The sequence below is a fragment of the Cervus canadensis genome, chromosome 2 (assembly GCF_019320065.1).
Source record: "Cervus canadensis isolate Bull #8, Minnesota chromosome 2, ASM1932006v1, whole genome shotgun sequence".
Lineage (NCBI taxonomy): Eukaryota > Metazoa > Chordata > Mammalia > Artiodactyla > Cervidae > Cervus > Cervus canadensis.
The window spans coordinates 32,834,497-32,848,769 of record NC_057387.1 but is presented as its reverse complement, the minus strand read 5'-3'; positions in this window follow the sequence as shown (position 1 = coordinate 32,848,769).

Genomic DNA, 14,273 nt, shown 5'->3' with positions numbered 1-14,273 from the left:
GACCTGCTCAGTTGGTAACTGAGGGTGAGAAGAATTTAGGTAGTGGAAAAGGGAGAGAATGAGTATCAACCATGGCCTCCAGGCCAGTTTCTGTAGTTCATTCCACTAATTTTCCTCTTCCAAGTTTCTCTTTAGGAAGAGAGGTCCATGGAAACCATAGAAGAGCTTTCCCCCAAACCAGCAAGAAGTAGATCTTTGGGGAAAGGAGTGGATTGTGGTGTTTCTGAAAATGGGCCACTGGATTTCCTGCTGTGGTACACAGTTAATTGATGACCTCAAATATTGATGTAGATCCGCCAGTGTGTTCATAACTGAGGCCACACTTCCCACAACCTACTCCTAGCTAATGACTGAGCATGGTGGAGTAATAATGCAAGCTTACTCCTTCCAGACTTGAGACTTCTCCAGTGGGCCGCTTTAGCTAGAGAACTACTGTCAGAATTCAGAGTGTGGATGGAAATTTAGAAAAAGGCAATTTATGCAAAGACAGTTTAAAAAGGAAATAAAGATAGAAATAGAAAGCAAAAAACGAGAGAAAATCAACAAGGCAAAACTTATTAATCTTCAAAAAGACTTAAAAAGTTAGTCAACTCTTAGACTAATCAAAGAGGAATTTTAGAGAATACATTACCAATATCAACAATAAAAAAGGGGCATCACCACAGGTCCTATAGACATTAAAAATGTAAGAGAATACATCTTTATACCAATTAATTTGGCAATTCAGATGAAGTGGAAATTTATTGAAAAATAAAACATCAAAACTGAAACAATAATGAAAAGAAAATTCTACATTTCCTATTTTAAGGGAATTGAATTCATAATTCAAAACCTTTCTGCAAAAAATATGCCAGATGGCTTCTCTGGTGAATTCTTTCCAACATGTCTATTTCTTTCAGAAAGGCATAAAAGGCATATTCACACTTTCTTATGCTTATATATCACACTCTATTTGTGGATTAACTTCCCCCTGCTCCATGCCTCATTCATTTAGCACCTTCTATGCATTATGTTAAGAGTTGTAGATAAGAAGATGAATAAAGCTTTTGGCAGAGGGAGCTTTCAGGTTGGTGGAAGAAGCAGACATATAATGTAAATGCAGTGAAATAAGTGCTAATGAAGATTTTTATAAAGTACTATGAAAGATGGGTATGAATCCAGGGAAGGAAATGCTTTACAGGCATGAGAAGTGAAACAATATGCCATGTGCTGTGAGCATAAAAATAGCTGGAAAATAAGGGATATTCTTTCTCAATCTTCCTTACTTGATATACTCCCCTTATTTCCTCTAATTTTTGACACCTGTGGCTATTCCCTGGCTTATGATTTTCATCCATCCCAATTTCTTTTAGTCTCACATTTTCCCCTTTCATATTTAGTTTAATCATTCCAAAATCTGTATCTCTAACCTTTACCTTTCTCTTGAGCTCCAGGCCTAAATATTCAAATATCCAGAGAACTCACCTACTCGAGAACTTTACTTCTTCACCTATGCTCCTCTTTCCCCTGCATCACCAGTCTTCCCTCCCTTCTTGAAGAAACCCTCCTTAGACGGCATATGTCTCTTTAGCTACTGCACTACTTTTCTGCTCCTCTTTATGTAGAGAATCTTCTCACTTTCTTTTTATCTACTATATATTAACCTTTTGTGATACTTAAAACCTTTTATGCCTGTTACTTCTCAGACTTCTCTTATCAAGGTCACCAATAACTTTCATGTTGCCAAATCCAGTTCTCAAACTACTTGACCTAATAGCAATATTTAAGCAGTTGATTATTTCCTGTTTCTTAAAAGACTACCTTTACCTGGCTTCTATCCTTTACTGATTTTCTTCTCACCTGACTTGACACTCCTTCTCAGTCTCTTTGTTAGATCTTCCTTCTTTTCTCAACCTTTAAGCCTTAGAGTATTCTACTGTTCCATCCTTGGACTTCTCCTAAGCTTTTGCTTATACTCGTTTTAACCAATTCTATCATCTTAAATATCATTTATATGCCAATAAATAAAAATATATATAAACCTTTCCCCTGAACTCCAGATTCATATCTCCAATAGCAACTTTACTTGGGAGTCTAATAGTATTCCAAACTAAACATGTCTAAAAATGGAATTCTGGACTTCCTGTCTATCAATCTTTTCTATCTCAGTAAATGGCTCAGTGATTCATCCTGTTGTTCATGCCAGAAACATTGGGGTCATTGTTGACTCCTTTCTTTTGCTGCTGCTACTGCTGCTGCTAAGTCGCTTCAGTCGTGTCTGACTCTGTGTGACCCCATAGACGGCAGCCCACCAGGCTCTGCCATCCCTGGGATTCTCCAGGCAATAACACTGGAGTAGGTTGCCATTTCCGTCTCCAATGCATGAAAGTGAAAAGTGAAAGTGAAGTCGCTCAGTCGTGTCTGACTCTTCACAACCCCATGGACTGCAGCCTACCAGGCTCCTCCGTCCATGGGATTTTTCAGGCAAGAGTACTGGAGTGGGGTGCCATTGCCTTCTCCGTCTTTTTCTGCTACACTCATTTAATCCATCAACACATTGCATCAGCTCTGCCTTCAAAATATAAACCAAACTGATCAGTTATCACCAACTTGATCACTATTTCTCTAGTCCAGACTGCCATCATCTCTCACCCAGATCCCTTCCTTCTAACTGGCTACCCAGCTTCCACACTTGTCCCACTGTAGTCTTCTGGGTGTGATTTTTTACAGTATAAGTTAGGATATGCCACTCCCTATTCCAAAACCCTCCAATGATTCACATCACACTTAAAACCCAAGGTTTTTCCCATGATCTATGTGCTTCTTGCTATATTCTAACCTTATCTTCTTCCATTCTCCCCTTCCTTTTTTTTTTTTGTACTTCAATCACACTAGTTTCATTGTTTTTCCTTAGACATATGACAAGAATATTCTCATCTCTGGACCTTTGTACTTGCTGTTCAGTCTACCTAAAATACTCTTTCTGCAGATATTCACATGGCTCATTTCTCTGTTTAGGTGTCAACCCCTCACAGGGACCACTTCATCTAAAATAACTCTCTCCTTCATTGGCTGGGATTTTACTCTGCTCTATTTTCTTTCACAGCTTGTAGCTTGACAGGGATTGTGTCATGTATGCATTTGTTTATTGGACATATTATCTGCCTTCTACAGTAGAATGCAAACTCCATAAAGGCAAGAATTCATGTTTTGTTCAGTCCGCAAGTCCTATCAAATTCTCCCCCTTAAAAATATCTTCTGTCTACCTCCTTTTCCATTATCACTACCTTTGCCATAATTCAGTTGCCATTCCAACTTGCCAAGACTATCATAGCATTCTCCTACTTGACTTTCCACCTTCACCCTCTTCCATTGAGGCCCTTCTATCTTATCACTACCAGTTTGATAGCACTGTAGTTGATATGTATTCATATCTTTCCTACATAGAATCCTTTATTGAGGACACCCTCTTTGCGTTCTGGATAAAACCATCAACACAGCGTCCAAGTCATCTCCCACAACCCCCTTGCCTTTACTCTCCAACAATGCCAAACTGCTTGCATCACCTCAAGTCCTTGCCTCTGTCCTTGGGGACATATGGTTTTTCTACTTAAATGTCTTTTCCTGACTTTCAGAGATAGATAAATATTTCTTCATTTGGCCATACTTCTACTGCATTTATTATACTGCAGTGGAATTTTTGTTTATTTTTTTTGTTACATGTAGGTCTCTTATTGGACTTCCCTGGTAGCTCAGCTGGTAAAGAATCCATCTGCAATGCAGGAGACTCTGGTTCAATTCCTGGGTCAGGAAGATCCCCTGAGGAAGGGATAGGCTATGCACTCCAGTATTCTTGGGCTTCCCTGGTGGCTCAGATGGTAAAGAATCAGCCTACAATGCAGGAGACCTGGGTTCAATCCCTGGTTTGGGATGATCCCCTGGAAGAGGGAATGGCAACCCACTCCAGTATTCTTGCTTGGAGAATCCCCCAGGACAGAGGTGCCTGGCGGGCTACAGTTCATGGAGTCACAAGGAGCGACTAAGCACTGCACAGCACAAGTCTCTTATTAAACCATGAGCTCTTAAGGGAAGAGAATTGTATTTTATTTAGTTGTGTCTTCTGTCACATTCTAAGGGGTAGATGGAGATGGCAGTAGGGTGTCGAGAATGTTCAAAGTAGATGGGACTGTATGTATAAACTCTCTGAGGCATGAGGGAGCGTGGTATCTTGAGAAAAGAGCATGGCCTGTGTGACAGGCCCAGTGAACAAAGGGGAGAGTGGCAGGAGGCAAGCCAGAAAGACTGAGGGAAACAGATAATGCAAGGCCCTTGTGGAACATGCAAAAGATCTTGAACAACATCCTTCAAGAAAACAGAAAGCCTCTAAAATATTTTCAGGAGGAGAATAAAGATAAAATTTGTACGTAAAAAAAAAAAAAACCCAACAACTTACATACATGTTCTCTGTATATAGCATGGGTTGAAAGAATACAAGAACAAATAGAGGCCTGATGGACACTTCTGCAATTGTCCAGGCAAAAAGGGATGATACATTGACTTGGGTTGGCACCTCTGGGGATGTTGAGAAGTAAACAGATTCAGGATATATCTTGGAGATAAAATGAATAGGACTTGATAAAATAAATGAAAGGATGAGAAAGGTAGATTGCACAATTGAATGACTGATGGTATCATTTGCTGAAATGTAGCAATTTGCCAAAGGAAGTTCAAAGAAGCAATATATAAGTTTTGAGCAGTTGAGTTTGAGATGCTGGAGTGTGAGTCATGTAAGGGATATGCTAAACAGGCAAGTGAATATGGAGGTATGAATTTCAGAAGAGAAGCCTGAACTGGAAGAATAACTAGGAGTCATGAGTACACGACTGTGTCTAAAGCCATAAGAATTAATAAGAGGGTCTAAGGAGACATGGCAGCATGACAACAGAAGAGGTTTGTGGATGACTTGGAGTTAAGAAGAAATTCATTGGATTGGAGATAATGAGAACAGGAAGCTGAGAGGCCACATGGACTTCATAATTGCCCAGGAAAGGAACAGGAAAGCCATGAGCCAGGTGTGGAAAATGGTCAAGCATTTGGAAGATCATTGCATTCAGAAGGGATAAAAGATGAATGGATGGATGACATGGATCGCAAAAAGACAGATTTGACAAGAAGGAAAAGAGAAGAGCGAGAAACATCCTAAATTTCCCCTTAATTATATTCTGTTTCAGGTAACAAGGATCTTCAAGATTGTCTTTGGACTTTGCAGGTTAACTAGGAATGAAGAAATCCCACCGGTACTATTCCAGACTAAGCCTATTTCCTGCGGCTTCATCAAGGCAGAGAAACTACTAGAATAAGGAGGCCCAACCAGTGGGAAACTGACATGGAATAAGATTGGGAACCAAGAAGCTGTACTAAGGGTTCAGGTGAGAAGTGGTGAGGGATTGAATTCATGCAGAGGCAGGGGGGACAGCAAGGAGGGAGAACCTGAGCAAACATCTCTAACACAGCTGAAGATTGAGTCCAATCATGTGGCTAATGACCCAAAGCATCAGGCCTCCCTAATGAAATCCCAGTAATGTTTCTGGATGCTGAGGCTCAGAGGAGTTTCTGCTTGGTAAATACAGGTGTGCTGGGAAGGTGACACATCTTGGCTCCCCAGGCAGAAGATATGGAAGCTTCATGTTCATAACTTTCCCAGATCTCACCCTGTCTCTTCATTTGGCTGGCCCTGGTTGTTGTATCCTTTAAATAAAACTGTAATTGCTAAGTGCAGTGTGTTCCTGCACTTAATTCTTCAAGAGATGGGAATTCTTCAAGAGATGGAAAACTCTTCAAGAGACAGGAATACCAGACCACCTGACCTGCCTTCTTAGAAATATGTATGCAGGTCAAGAAGCAACAGTTACAGCTGGACATGGAACAACAGACTGGTTCCAAATCGGAAAAGGAGTATGTCAAGACTGTATATTGTCACCTTGCTTATTTAACTTATATGCAGAGTGCATCATGAGAAATGCTGGGCTGGATGAAGCACAAGCTGGAATCAAGATTTCCAGGAGAAATATCAATAACCTCAGATATGCAGATGACACCACCCTTAAGGCAGAAAGTGAAGAGGAACTAAAGAGCCTCTTGATGAAAGTGAAAAAAAGAGGTGAAAAGCTGGCTTAAAACTCAACATTCAAAAAATGAAGATCATGGCATCTGGTTCCATCACTTCATGGCAAATACATAGGGAAACAATGAAAACAGTGAGAGACTATATTTTGAGAATCCAAAATCACTGCAGATGGTGATTGCAGCCATGAAATTAAAAGCTGCTTGCTCCTTGAAAGAAAAGCTATGTCCGACCTAGACAGCATATTAAAAACCAGAGACGTTACTTTGCCAACAAAGGCCCGTCTAGTCAAAACTATGGTTTTTCCAGTAGTCATGTATGGATGTGACAGTTGAACTATAAAGAAAGCTGAGTGCCGAAGAACTGATGCTTTTGAACTGTGGTGTTGGAGAAGACTCTTGAGGGTCCCTTGGACAGCAAGGAGATCTAACTAGTCAATTCTAAAGGAAATTAGTCCTGAATATTCATTGGAAGGACTGATGACACTCCAATACTTTGGCCACCTGATGCAAAGAACTGACTGATTTGAAAAGACCCTGATGCTGAGAGAGATTGAAGGCGGGAGGAGAAGGGGACAATAGAGTATGAGATGGCTGGATGGCATCACCGACTCGATGGACATGAGTTTGAGTAAACTCTGGGAGTTGGTGAAGGACAGGGAAGCCTGGCATGCTGCAGTCCATGGGATCGCAAAGAATCAGGCACAACTTAACTGACTAAACTGTGCATTCCTGAGTCATTAAGTTCTGTGAATTATTCTTGTGACTTATTGAACCTGAGGGGATCATAGGAATCCCTGAATTTTTGCCAATTGGTCACAAGTGTGGGTGACCTGGGGACCCTCAGAGTGTGGCTGGCATCTGGTGTAAGGGCAGTCTTGCTGGGAACTGTGTCCTTAAAATTGTGTAGTCTTGCACCAACTGCAGGTGGTTAACATCAGAATTGTATTCAGTTGGGGTTTGTGTTAGAACAAAGTCACAAAGAATCCTACTCAAACTGACTTTGAAAAGTAAAGGGAATTTATTGGTGCACATTACCAAAATGTCCACAAGTATATGGCTTCAGGTGTGGCTTGATCCAGCAACTCAAATAATGTGATCAGGACCTGGTTTTTCTCTTCCAGTTTTTCTTGAGACTGGCTTCATCCTCAGCAAGCTCTCCCTTCCTGGTGCAGGATGGCTGCCTGAATCTAGGTGTTTATGGATTTGTATGCAATTAATAGATTCTTATTCATTCAAATAGATGTTTAAGAATTGAGTGTAATTGGCCTAAATTGGGTCATATTCCCATCCTTAAATGAATTATTATGACCAGAAACATTGCCATAAGTCAATCAGAACCTACTTCTAAAACCAGAGGTAGCATTTATATTACTTAAACCATGTGGCCATAAATAGTGCGCCTTAAGCAAAATCTGGGTACCGCTGTTGGAGAAATGGGGAAATGAATGCGGTGGAAGCAATCAGTAACAGAACAATGTTCAACTGATATTTATTTAATTGACTCCTCATTTTGAAAATTAGCTGCATTCTGCAAGGCAATCCCAGATTTCTTTAGCTCTTAAATTCTACACTTAATAGTTACTGTCTGTATTCCAGGTGGCTTAAATGTCCTGTGAGGTTCTCTTTGCAACCTAATGATTTGCTGGTGCAATCCTGGAAGAGAGAAACACCCTTTGTTAGATTATGGTACAACTCATCTTCTAGAAATAATTTATGTGACAACTCAATTTTTCAGAGAATAAAACCATAAGAGGTGCCCACACTTAAAGAACTTACTGAAGAAGATGATTCTGCAGAAGAACATCGCTATGCCCTCAGCTCTGAAAAACCACCTGGAGCTACCAAAATAGATGTCACAAAGTTTGTATACCAGAGTTCATGGACTTCATTTATGGGACATGTTCTTCGATTCTCATTGAGAGCCAACTGGCCTTGATTCTAGGTGCAGTTCTAACAGATTTGTTATGTGATATAGCGATCGCCTTTTGTTTTTGCTTGTTCACTATCTATTATTATTTTTTTAGACAAGTTTATTGAGGTGAGAAGGGCTTCCCAGGTGGCTCACTGGTAAAGAATCACCTGCCAATGCAGGAAACGTGGGTTCTATGCCTGGGGTCTGGAAGATCCCCTGGAGAAGGAAATGACAACCCACTCCAGTATTCTTGCCTGGGAAATCTCATTGACAGAGGAGACTGGTGGACTACAGTCTGTGGGGTCACAAAGAATCAGACACAGCTCAGCAACTGAACAACAACAGTGTGAATTAGCAGCAGTTTCACTACTTTTCAAAAAAATGTTATGAATTCTGAACACGTGATGAAATAAAATCCAATATTTTGGTACTTGGTGTGGATACCAAATGAAAGCAAAGGAAAACTACAAAATTCTCTCTCTTTACTCTCTCTCTTTAGTTTAAAAAAGAGTGAAAGAAAAAGAAAGAAAAAAAGAAATAAAACAGTTTGGGATCCATATCATGACATCATATTTTATAGTACAGGACAATGTTTGATAATCCTGATGTGACATTCCCTATTTTTATACCTGTCCTCAATGGTTTTTCACACTTAAAACTATCTTTGATTCCTGTCTTAGTGAGTAGTTACAATACTAGAACAAAATTATGTTATTAATGTTTCTGTTTTGACTTCCTGCAAAGTCAAAATATTGGATTTTTTACATACTTAGAATTTACAAAGTTTAAAAAATGTTAATGTAACTAAGTATTATTTAATATATTTTTTAAAATGACAAAATATCCTCCTAGCCACTACTGGCTCTGCTGTTTTTTGCAACTTTACTGCTCTTCCATCTATACCCACACATACATCCACACACATACATCATCTCTGTTGTAGCTGGTCTGGAAGAGCTTCTAAACTTTCCTGCCCAGTTTAGCAACCCATGGAGTTTTCAGGGCTACTTCCTCTGATTGAAAATTATTTCTCTCCTGTGAGCTCTAGCTGGGTCTGACTCTTCTTCATCTCCTGTGGGGAGATTTCCTACTTCAGAGGCTCCTCCTGTCTAATCCTCACTCAGTATTTTTGCTGAGAGAGCGTAGTGGAGGATGAAGAAGTTAGCAGAGGCAGGGAGTTACTGGAATCGGGTGGTAAGGAGCGGCTGGGAGAGTTTATGGTGGTGGTGAGGGGGAGGGGGTTAGAGCAGGAGAAGGAAAGAGGGTTTGAAGAGGACCTAAAGAGAGTAAATAAAGTTGTCAGCCAATGTCTAGGATAATGGTATTACACCAACAAAAATACTTGAATTTCAGTGCTTAAAAGTAGCACAGTGTACGGGAACACTGGAATATAGAAAACAGTAATGCAGTCATGACTCCCTCTTCCCTGACCTTCAGAGTAGCCTCTAAATCTTGGTAACTCAATTGCAGAGACATGCCATTCCACCTAGAGATTCAACTTTCTGAAATATTCTTGGCACAAACCTTGTAATGCTCTGGTTCTGTTTCAAGAAGGAAAGCCATGTACTTACATCATTTATTCACACTGCTGCCAGATTATATTTCTGAAGCACAGCTCTTATCAGGTAGTCACTAATATTTACTGAATATTTGCTATGTGGCAGACACCAGGCTGTCTCTATATTATCTTATTTAATCTTCATAACAACCCTTCAAAGTAGGTACCATTATTAACCCCATTCTGTAGATAGGAATATGGAAGCTTAGGAAAATTAAGTCTCTTGGAAAGGAAATATAGCTACTAAACGGCAGAACTAGGTTTGGAACTCAGATCTCTCTCACTTGACTTGGGTCCTTAACCACTGTTCTTTTTTTTTTTTAACTACTGTTCTTTATTACCTCTTCTGTTCAGAATCTGAGTGAGCATTCAGTAAAGTCTAAGGACTTATCACTTAAGAACTTTACTCTCAACTGCCATTCCAATTTTATTTTCTACTATGCCCCTTCATACATCTGATTTTCAGGGCAAATAGAAGCATTTGCTGAACACCAATATCCCTCAGCAATTCACACTTCCATGCCTTTGTTTATGTAAGAATGTTTTCTCTGTGTCACTGGTTCCAGAAAAAATTAGAAATATTTAAATCGTTGTTTCACACAATAATTGTCATGGTTTTTATTTTTACATATATACAAATTGATTTTTACATGTATACAAATATATACACACATGTATATTTCTTCCCTTAAAATAAACTATTTTCTTCTGAAGTATGTACAAAGATTAAGTGGTTTTGAAATGTATTAGGCCTTTATAAATTGTTTAAAAATCCAAATCCAACAGAATTAGGATTCCAAATAGTAGAAGTCATTTTACCAAAAGTCCAACAAGTCTTTAGGGTCTCCCCTAAAAATTATCTAAAATTTAGATAATCCAAGATTATCTAAAATTACAAAACAAAAAACTATCCAGGACATAAATTTGGCAGTAATCAATCTCCTTTTGTAGGGTGCCTCTCCTCCCAACAGGCATAATTTTTTAAAAAATGAAATATCTGCTGTGGAATAATTTCATGGATTAAAAAATGCTGAGAGAGTTATGTTACCTTGAATGGTCAGTTGATTTGGCTACAGTACAGCTTCAGCTTTTTAAAAAGCTCTCCAGAAAACATAAAGAGAAAGTAACATTTTCCAACTCATTTTAGGAGGCTACCATTACCTTGACAACAGAACCAAAGAAAGGGAGTCCAAAAAAGAAAACTACAAATCAATACTCCTCATAACATAGGTGAAAAAAATCCCCAGCCGGGGAATTTCTGGTAGTCCAGTGGTTAGGACGCCACACTTCTGCTGCATAGGGATTGATCCATGGTCAGGGAACTAAGATTTTGCCTGCCAAGCAGTGGCATGACCAAAAAAAAAAAAAAAATCTCAACAAATATTTAAAAATTGAATTCAATAATATATGATATATAAGACAACATATAAAGAATAACACACCATGATAAAAAAAAAGAGCAAGAGAATTCCAGAAAAATTTCTGCTTCATTGACTATGCTAAAGCCTTTGACTGTGTGCATCACAACAAACTGTGGGAAATTCTTCAAGAGACGGGAATACCAGACCACTTTACCTGCCTCCTGAGAAACCTGTATGCAGGTCAAGAAGCAATAGTTAGAACCAGACATGGAACAATGGACTGGTTCCAAATTGGGAAAGGAGTACGTCAAGGTTGTATATTGTCACCTTGCTTATTTAACTTACATGTAGAGTACATCAAGTGAAATGCCAGGCTGGATGAAGCACAAGCTGGAATCAAGATTTCCGGGAGAAATATCAATAACCTCAGATATGCAGATGACACCACCCTTAAGGCAGAAAGTGAAGAGGAGCTAAAGAGCCTCTTGATGAAAGTTAAAGAGGAGAGTGAAAAAGCTGGCTTAAAACTCAGCATTCAGAAAACTAAGATTATGGCATCTGGTCCCATCACTTCATGGCAAATAGATGGGGAAACAATGGAAACAGTGACAGACTTTATTTTCTTGGGATCCAAAATCATTGCAGATGGTGACTGCAGCCATGAAATTAAAAGATGCTTGCTCCTTGGAAGAAAAGCTATGACCAACCTAGACAGCACATTAAAAACCAGAGACATTACTTTGCCAACAAAGGTCTGTCTAGTCAAAACTGTGGTTTTTCCAGTAGTCACATATGGGTGTGACAGTGGACTATAAAGAAAGCTGAGCACCAAAGAATTGATGCTTTTGAACTGTGGTGTTGTAGAAGACTTGAGAGTCCCTTGGACTGCAAGGAGATCCAACCAGTCCATCCTTAAGGAAATCAGTCCTGAATATTCATTGGAAGGACTGATGCTGAAGCTGAAGCTCCAGTATTTTGGCCACCTGATGGGAAGAACTGACTCATTGGAAAAGACCCTGATGCTGGGAAAGATTGAAGGTGGGAGGAGAAAGGGATGATAGAAGATGAGATAGTTGGATGGTATCACTGACTCAATGGACATGGACACTGAGCAAGCTCCAGGAGTTGGTGATGGACAGGGAAGCCTGGCGTGTTGCAGTCCATAGGGTCACAAATATTCGGACATGACTGAGCAACTGAACTGAAACGAAAACTTAGAATACTCAGTGAAAGAAGTCAATCTTAAAGGCTACATACTGAATGATTCCAACTGTGTGATATTCTGGATAAAACAAAAGTAGGGAGGCAGGAAGATAAGTAGTTGGTTGCCAGGGGGTGGTGGGAAGGCAGGGATGAACAGGTAAAGCTTGGGATATTTTTAGAGTGGTGAAATTATTCTGCATAACATTATGAGTGAATACATGTCATTATACATTTGTCAAAATCCATAGACTAAATATACAAAGAGTAAACCCTAATGTAAACTATGGACTTTGGTTGATAATGATGTATCAATGTTGGCTTACTGATTGTTACAAATAAATGTACCATACTGATTTGGGTGGTTGACAATCAGAGAGGCTGTGTGCAGGGACTGGGTAGGGAGGTGGAAATTCTGTGCATATTTTGCCAAATTTTACTGTGAACCTAAAACTGCTCTAAAAATAAAATGTATGTATGTGTATGTATATATATATATACACACACATATATGTATGTGTATACATGTATTAATACTTTATTTTAAAATAGTATATATATTTCTATATAATTTTATATAGAAATATATTTACATATCCTTTTAAAATTCTAAAAAGTAGGACTTCCCTGGTGGTCCAGTGATTAAGAATCCGCTTTCTAATGCAGGAGACACAGGTTCGATCCCTGGTCTGGGAAGATTCCACACGCCACAGGGCAACTAAGCCTCCATGCTGCAACTACTGAACCTGTGCTTTAGAGCCCACGAGCCGCAACTCCCAAGCCCACACGCCACTACTGAAGCCTGCACACCCTGGAGCCTGCCTCTGCAGCAAGAGAAGCCACCGCAGTGAGAAGCCCGTGCACCAAAACTAGAGACTAGCCCTGGTTTGTCACAACTAGAGAAAGGCTGTGTGCAGCAACAAAGACCCAGTGTAGCCAAAAATTATTCTAAAACATTTATCAGTGTAATCTACCATACTTGTCATAATTGTCCAAAGAAGAAAAAATATATGATCATTATCAACTGATACAGAAAAAGCATGTGATAAAATTCAACATCCATCCATGATTAAAAACTTTCAGCAAACTGGAAATAGAAAAAAACTTACACAAGCTGATAAGGGCATTTATAAAAAATATAGAGTTAACATATCATGAAATGGTGAAAAGCTGGATACTTTGTCCTATGGTCAGGAACAAGGCAATGATGTCCATTGTCACCAGTCCTATTTAGCATCATGTTGGAAGTCCTAGCCAGTGCAGTAGGACAAGGAAAATAAATAAAAGGCATACAGTTTATAAAGGAAGAAATAAAACTTTCTCTATTTGCAGATGATATAACTGTTTACATAGAAAATCCCAAGGAACCTACAAAAACTCATGGAACTGAAATGTGAGTTTAGAAAAGTCACAGGATACAACGTCAACAGAAACAAAATCAATCATGTTTATATATACTAACAATTGTCAAAAGGAAACAAATTTAAAATTATATTTAAAAAAATAAAATAATATAATTTATAATGGCTTCTCTCACAAATTAAATAGTTGAGAATAAATCTGCCAGAACATGTACATAATCTGTATGCTGAAAACTGCAAATGCTGATGAAAGAAATTGAAGCCCTAGATAAATGGAGAAGCATGTCATGTTTATAGATTGAAAAATGCAACATAAAATTCATGTCAATTTTGCCTAAATTGATATAGGCAGGTAGATTTAATGTGATTCTAATAAAAATTCTAGCAGAATTTTTTGAAGAGATAGACAAGCTGATCTTGACATTTATTTTGAAAGGCAAAGGAACTAGAATAGCTAAAACAATTGTGAAGAAGACCACTAAAGTTGGAGGAATTGTATCACTCTATTTTAAGATTTACTTTAAAGCTACAGTAACCAACACAGTGTGGTACTGGCAAGGGCATAGAGACACAAAATAGACAGACAGTCCAGAAACAGACTCACACAAACATGACCAACTGATTTTTTTTCACAAAAGCACAGAAGCAATTAAATGGAGAAAGAATAGTCTTTTCAAAAAATGTTAGAACGACTGAATATTTACATGCCTGGAAAGAGTGGATGGAGACGAGAAGGAGGAAGGAAAGAAGGAAGAAAGAAAGAACCTTGATCTAAA